Here is a 7854-nt window from a genome sequence, read left to right as displayed (position 1 = left end):
CAAATTAGCTAGCAGCAGCTAAATAGGACAAATTAGCTAGCAAGTGCAAGCTAACTATCTAAATTGCCATAAATGTTTACTGCTTTTCGACCTGTCCCCAAATAAATATAATTGGTTCAGTTTGTTTTGATATTTTAAACTCATGTTTGGTGTGGGGGGACAAAATACATTTATGCACGCGCGCAGCCGGTTTGGGTTCCGTGTAACGGACATGGAGAATTTTTTTAAATGATAATTGCTTTTTGTAATTATCCCAAATGTACAATTTCACTCAAAACATTTTGAAGCGCTGTGTGCTCCTAACAACAAAACAAAAAAAGGGGGGGGGGCACCGGTTGAGCCTGCTGCAACAACTGGATTAGTACAAACAATCTCCCTCTGCTCTCATTTACCCAGACACACACATGGCTCTGTTTCACTCACAGTCACTTGTCTCAGGGCACATGTATCCTCTTCTTCAAACATTGTGTTTGAATCATATTCCGTAGGTAGTCATTGTTCAATCTAGTTATTTTCTGTTGACTTTGGTGAGGCTATATGGTTGTTTATGTCTGTCTACTTGGCGCTGTTTAGCAGGCTTACTTTGTCCGTATAATTATTCAATTGCTGACTGATGTGATCCAAGCCCATGCTTGCTTGCTATTATTTATTCTCGCCCAGGCATGTTTACCGAGTGACAGATCATCGTTATACACTGAACAAAAATATAGACGCAACATGTCACAATTTCAAGGATTTTACTGAGGCACTTTTCAGATAAGGAAATCAGTCAATTGAAATAGATTCCTTAGGCTATGGATTTCACATGAAAATAAGTATACATAGTAATATAGATATGCATTGGTTGGTAACAGATACCTTTTTTAAAAAAGGTAGGGTGGATCAGAAAACCAGTCAGTATCTGGTGTGACCACCATTTGTCTCATGCAGTGCGACACATCTCCTTCAGATGGAGTTGATTGTGGCCTGTGGAATGTTGTTCCACTCCTCTTCAATGGGGTGTGCGAAGTTTCTGGATATTGCCAGGAACGATAGTTACCAGAGTTGTAAAGTGGATCGGAGCCCCATAGGGGAGCTCTGCTCCTAGTGGTGTACCCTGCTGCCTAGGCAGTGAACAGCCTGAGATAAAATGATGCACACACCTGCAGATGGGAGTACACGTGTCCCTGTTGCAGGGGACGCTTCCCCTCAATCAGCCACCCAAAAAATTATATTCAGCGAGACTAGGGGTCGGTTGGACCTTAAGCTCTATGGGGCTCTGCTCCATTCATAGAACTGGAGTTACACTCCGGTAACTATAGTTCTACATCGTGGAGAGAAACGCTCCCAAAATGTACTCCCTGCCGAGCCTTACACTTCCCACCTTAGAAAAGGTCAGCTCAGCAATGGCGGCGACCAAATCCCACAGTACTGTAACATACTGTAAAAACAGACGGTTACAATGTACTGCGTTATCGGTCTCATCCGCCCACTCAGTCTAAAGCAGTGGTTCTTAACCTGGGTTCGACCGAACCCCAGGGGTTCAGTGAGTCAGTCTCAGGGGTTCGGCAGAGGTCAAGACACACATCCGACTCATATGATTCGTGATGGCACGCCCCGCTTGGCCATCATTGGCTGCAGGTGATCACGCTACATCGCTTGGCCTATCTGTGCTGCAGGGAATTTGGTGCGCTCAGTAGTCGACTTGTGACTGTTGTGATGGTACGTCTTGTGATTTCTTTCTTAATATTTTAATCCCTTCATACTTACTATGTCGAGCAAAAAAAGAATGTGTTCGGACGAATATGTACAATATAAATTCACATGTATAACGGAATGTGATGGGAGTCAGCATCCTAACTGCATGATTTGCAATGCCAAGTTGAGCAATTCTAGTCTAGCACCAGCAAAACCACGAGAACACTTCTGCATGGAGATGGAAAATACAAGAACACAACGCTCGCTGAATTCAAGGTGAGGAGAGCCAGATTCAATGAAAAGGCTACTCTGCCTGTTCTCGGCTTTGTACCCATCAACAAACCGATCCTCACAGCATCGTACGGTTGCTTACCTGATCGCAAAGCAGAGCAAACCACACAACATTGGTGAAACACTCATAAAACCAGCTGTGTTGAAGATGGTGAATATCATGCTGGGAAAAGAGGCTGAAGTTAAGTTATCCCAAATTCCTCTTTCAAATGACACCATTAGCGACAGAATAGAGGACATGAGCAAAGACATCTTGGCTCAAGTAGTTGCAGATCTGATTTCAAGCCCGGCAAAATTCAGCCTTCAACTCGACGAGACCACAGATGTTTCCAATCTAAGCCAGCTTGCTGTATTCGTGCGCTATGTGAAATACAAATGATAAAGGAAGATTTTTTATTTTGTAAGCCTCTTACAACAACAACTAAGGCAGCTGATGTGAAGAAACTTGTGGATGACTTCTTCAAAGACAACAATCTTTCGTGGGATATGGTTTCCGCAGTTTGTTCGGACGGAGCTCCAGTCATGCTGGGAAGAAAGTCTAGTTTTGGTGCGCTAGTGAAAGCCGATGCACCACACATCATTGTTACGCATTGTATTCTGCACAGGCATGCATTGGCAACAAAAACCTTGCCTCCAAAACAGGCAGAAGTATTAAAAATTGTAGTGGAATGCGTGAACTATGTGCGAACTAGTGCTCTGAGGCACCGCATCTTCAGTGAGCTGTGTAAAGAAATGGGCTCTGAATTCGAGGTACTTCTGTACCATTCTAATGTTCGGTGTTTATCCCGGGGACAGGTGCTGAATCGTGTTTTTGCCGTGCGTGTGGAATTAGCCCTGTTTTTGCAAGAGCACCAACATTGTCATGCAGATTGCTTCAAAATTCTGAGTTCATTCTCATTTTAGTGTACATGGCTGATATCTTCGCAGCTCTTAATCATCTCAATCAAAAGATGCAGGGCGATGGAGTCAACATCATCGAAGCGGAGGAAAACCTGAAGGCTTTTCAAAAAAAGCTACCGTTATGGAAACAACGAACAGAGAATGATAACTTCGCAAACTTTCCCCTGACTGTGTAAGTAAGATCGAAGATGTATCTGGAATCGGAGACATTTCTGTTCCCGCTGAACTGAAGCAAGCAATTGCCACGCACTTAGATGAACTTGCAAAGTTTCTCGACAGATACTTCCCTACAAGAGAGTCATATCCAGCATGGGTGAGACAGCCGTTCACGTTTAGTGTTGAGACAACAGATGTCAATGATGAATACCTCGATGAAATCATTGAAATTCAGCAGAGCCAGGTTCAGAACAACAACGCTTTCAAAGTTTTGGTGTCAACAAATGGTAACGTACCCTGTTATTGCTAAGAAAGCTCTGGAGATTTTCATACCGTTTGTTACAACATATCTTTGCGAGCAATCCTTTTCGAGCATGCTGGACATAAAAACGAAGAAAAGGAACAGACTTTGTTGTGAAAATGACATGAGAGTGGCACTTGGCAAGGTGAAGCCGCGCATTTCTGAACTGGTCTCTGAAAGGCAACAGCAGAAGTCACACTGATTTGCAGTAAATATTCATTATTATGTTTTTGTGTGAAAATCATGTTTTGATGATTTTGTTCTTTGAACACAGTGATGTTGAGGCACGGTTCATTTTGTGCACCAGTAAAATATATACCTATGTTTTGAGTTTGAAAAATCATATTTTCGGTGAATGCGCATATGAAACTGGTGGGGTTCAGTACCTCCAACAAGATTAAGAACCACTGGTCTAAAGGCAAAGCCAATTACTAGTGGGCAGATATCAGAATATGAGTGATACTAACTGTACCACAGATATATGAACTCAACTCTATTGATATTAAGATTGGTATTACAGTATTATTAGACCAATTTCAGAACTATATCCCTAATCCTCCGCCCAAAAACACAGTCATAGACTTGTGGGCATGATATAACGTGACTCTACTGTGCCACTTAGCCAGGAGTCATGTCATGCAGTCCTTCTAATGAAGGACAAAACCTGACCTGATGGAAACCCTTTCCATTAATCGTGTGTTTTCCCACTGTAATTATAGCCTACACATCAGCCAAAACTTGAGTACAGGCTGAACCAATTTAGGAGACATGCTCACTGCTTTCACAGTGTAACCCACCACACTCAATCCATAGGCAGACGATTTGTGGGCAGATAACAGAATATAGGCCAACTATTCTGCCTCAGCAGTTAGACGGTACCTCAATATTCCATCAACTTTAGTGACCGGTCTAATAGTCAAGAAACACTTGGTTACAGTACTATTTCCCAGCACAATGACACACTGGTGGCAGTCTAGACATGCCCTGTTGTGTTGACAGTGTCATACAAAGGTCATGATACATGTGTCTCTTTCTCGCTGTCAAAAAGAGAGGACCTGATGGGAACACAGCCCATTAGTCCTGCAACTCTTCTTAATTAACTCAAGTTCTGAACGAGCTAGAGAGTTAGATGACATGTCTAACAGGTAGAATCGGTGACGACCACGACACCTCTGCACGAATATCCTCTGAAAATGGCCCTAGACGCCACTAATACACGAGTGGAGTGGGCTCTTACACCTTGAGACATTGGCTGCCTCATGAGTCGTCTCAATACCTCCGCAAAGCCAATGAGACAGCCACTCGCTCATTGGGGGGTTCGATGGAACTGAATGGCATAATCCTTCTCCAGCGTCTGACTTAACCAGGAGAGGGTGCAGCTTCGCTGCCACTCCCAATAGTGCTGCGCAAAGCTGTGGTACATACAGTAGGAATGACCTGTATTCCTCTATGGCCCAAGCCGCTGCTGTCTCCCAGCACTGAAATGGTCGGACAGCTTAGGGTGCGTCCCCTTCAAAAGGGGAGGGAATACTAGCGCGTTCTGTGAGAATAGGGGGCTCTGACACTTCGGTTAAACATGTAACCTGGTGGTTCCAGCCCTCTGAACACAGCACAAGTCTGAGCGGCAGGTATCCTAGTGTAACAGCTGTTTGAAGAAGTGGACCAAAGCGCAGTGTGGTAAGTGTTCATGATTTAATAATAGAAATGAACACTGAATAACAAAACCAACAAAGAGCGCAAACAAAACAGTTCTGTCTTGTGCAGACACAAAAACAGAACACAACTACCCACAAAACACAGGTGGGAAAAGGCTACCTAAGTATGGTTCTCAATCAGAGATAACGATAGACAGCTGCCTCTGATTGAGAACTACACCCGGCCAAACACAGAAATAGAAAACATAGAACACAAAACATAGAATGCCCACCCCAACTCACGCCCTGACCAAACCAAAATAGAGACATAAAAAGGATCTCTAAGGTCAGGGCATGACACCTAGTGAGCGGCAGGTAGCCTAGTGGTTAGAGTGTTGGACTAGTAACTGAAAGGTTGCAAGATGAAATCCCTGAGCTAACAAGGTAAAAATCTCATGTTCTGCCCCTGAACAAGGCAGTTAACCTACTGTTCCTAGGCTGTAATTGAAAATAAGAATTTGTTCTTAATTTACTTGCCTAGTAAAACAACACTAATTGAGGTGTCTGCCTGAGTTAGTGTGCTGTTCCCTAACAGCAATTGTGTCATTGGCCCACTGTGAGGCTGCTCTTAAAACCCTTATTATCTACTTCACTCCTAAGAGTGTGTAGTCTAGGTTTTTATGAGGTATAATATGACGGCTCATTACAAGCGTCCGTCTTGCTTTCCTCATGTCATTCCTACTCACAACGCCCTTCTGTGTGTGCTGTGCTGCACACAGGGTGGAGAGAAGGAATCTGAGTGGTCTCAGTTTTGTTATGGAAAAGAGGTTATCTTGTGACAAAGTCAGATGGAACACATTCTTTATTAACCACAGACACAATGACTCATCCATCCCTTTACAGGGGTGGGGGATGTACAGTGGGCGCCCTCACACTAAGTGCTGCGCTCTCTCCCATCCTCTCCCCCTCCTTCCGTCATGGCCGGCGTCTCTTCTGACTGCCAGGGCAATGAAATGAAAGTCTCTCGTCGGTTTCACCGCCGCCTTCTCTGGTGCAGCCGGAGGGCGGGTCCCGCTCTCGGTACGCCAGGTGCAGCTGCTCGACAGGCTCTCTGTCTGGCCGTAGACCCAGGTCTATTGGCGACGGTGGAGTGAGGGGGTTCCTTTGCAGCTGTTCTAGACCCTCCTGCCAATGGCAGGTATCGAGACAGCTTATTTCTCTCCTCATGCTTTCCAAAATGCGCCGTCACATCTTGACATCTAGAGGTGTGTCGTTCCAGTACCACCAATGTGGCCATGAACCTCCCCGCACATTTAAAAAAATTGTTTTTTTAAATGGGGGGGTAAATCATTTTCATTTCACATTCAATTACAAATTCAGTGCATTACGTTGTACATAACATGGATTTATAAAAACAGTATCAAAAAGTACCGTAACCATATAAAAAAATAACAAAACCAACATTCAAGATTAGCATGCCTCTAACAAACTCCAAAAATAATACAAACAATTCTATAAATAAAAACATACACACATTCCAAAGTGAACTCTGTATCAGTCAGACTGATGCCCCACTTATCTATATTTCCAAATGTATTCTTTTCCAAATGTCTTGTTTTATAAATTGAACCAATTCTGTCGGTGACCACTTGAGGGTGTCAATGACCGCATCACATCTGGCCTCCCAAAGTTTGGTCTTGATAAGGGACACCAGAGTCACTCATTCTAATAATTGCACCTTTTCCACATTTTTTTGTTCAAATTTGGCTACCAAAAAATTGTTTTATTTTTTTCCAAACTAATTGGGCAAAGGAACATTCCCATAAAACATGGGGAATTGTTTCAGTTGCGAAACAATTGTCCCTGGTACAAAATATATTGGTACAAAATGCCTCTGGCCTACAATGCCAGAGGCAATCAGGACAGGTGAAGGAAATAAAGTCCCTTGCCCCAATTTCCTCATGCATTACTGTCACGGCTGATTTCCTCCTCTTCCTCTGAAGAGGTGAAACAAGGATCGGACCAATACGCAGCGTGGTAAGTGTCCATGGTTTTAATAGGAAAACTCAACATCAATACAACTACAAAACAAGTGGAAACCCGAAACAGTCCCATGTGGCACAAACACTGACACAGGAAACAATCACCCACAAAATACCCAAAGAACATGGCTGCCTAAATATGGTTCCCAATCAGAGACAACGATAAACACCTGCCTCTGATTGAGAACCAATCTAGGCAACCATAGACTTACATAAACACCTAGAATGAACACAACCCCATAAATCTACAAAAAACCTAGACAGTACAAACACCCTAGATGAGACAAAAAACATACATCACCCATGTCACACCCTGGCCTAACCAAAATAATAAAGAAAACAAAGATAACTAAGGCCAGGGCGTGACAATTACTTTGAACCAGCTCTCAGCAGTGGCCTCTCCTGATCTGTCCCTGTTCTGGTAGGAAATATGTTCAAGTCCTATCATGAGGGTAAATAACAAGAAAATGTCAATATATTGTTTGAGCATTTTTCCAGTTGGCATGCATAACATTTTAAATTTACCGTAACCTACTATGGAAATCTTAGTTGGGTTCAGTAATGTATTCATTGAACCAAACAATATTGGAGGGCTAAAGCAATGAGTTTAGGAGATTATGAAACAACAGTGACATTACAATTACACTAAGATTTCTATGTTTCCTACCATGTACATCTTTAAATTCTCCCACTTCTTTGAGTCCTGACCACCTGTGAGCTTTCCCTCCAGCCCCATCCTCTGAACAATTGTCCTGTAAATAATTACAAAGCATTTTCACATTAAGTTATCGTACATATTAACAAAAAACTGACAGCACAAGTATTATATTTTAGAGAACTTTGGGACAGGGAA

This window comes from Oncorhynchus tshawytscha, linkage group LG33 (assembly GCF_018296145.1).
Source record: "Oncorhynchus tshawytscha isolate Ot180627B linkage group LG33, Otsh_v2.0, whole genome shotgun sequence".
NCBI lineage: Eukaryota > Metazoa > Chordata > Actinopteri > Salmoniformes > Salmonidae > Oncorhynchus > Oncorhynchus tshawytscha.
This window is presented reverse-complemented; position numbering follows the sequence as displayed.